Consider the following 265-nt stretch of genomic DNA (forward strand, 5'->3'; position numbering starts at 1 on the left):
AGAGAGAAAGAAGAAAAAAAAAAAAAGAGGCATGATTTTAAAAGAAGCGATGAATTCCCGCCGAGGGGGAAACAACAAGAGAGAGGGGGAGGAGAGAGAGGCACGATTTTAAAAGCAACGAGCTCCCATCAAGGGGGGAAAAAAACCCCCAACAAGGCAGGCAGGAAAGAAAACAAATAAAAAAGGGATGTTTTGTTGGGTTTTTTTAAAGCAATGAGACAAGGTAGCGTTTTCGGCGGAGGGGGCAGTCCAACGAGGACACGAC

At 45.3% G+C, this 265-nt stretch overlaps 1 protein-coding gene across 1 annotated transcript in view; it reads right to left on the bottom strand.

Moving 5' to 3' along the window:
- Positions 1–265, bottom strand: part of SUMO2 (small ubiquitin-like modifier 2) — a 7,591-nt gene that overhangs the window by 6,319 nt on the left and 1,007 nt on the right. The window lies entirely within an intron of this gene.

The sequence above is a fragment of the Alligator sinensis genome, unplaced genomic scaffold (genome assembly GCF_000455745.1).
Source record: "Alligator sinensis unplaced genomic scaffold, ASM45574v1 scaffold400_1, whole genome shotgun sequence".
In the NCBI taxonomy this organism is placed as follows: domain Eukaryota; kingdom Metazoa; phylum Chordata; order Crocodylia; family Alligatoridae; genus Alligator; species Alligator sinensis.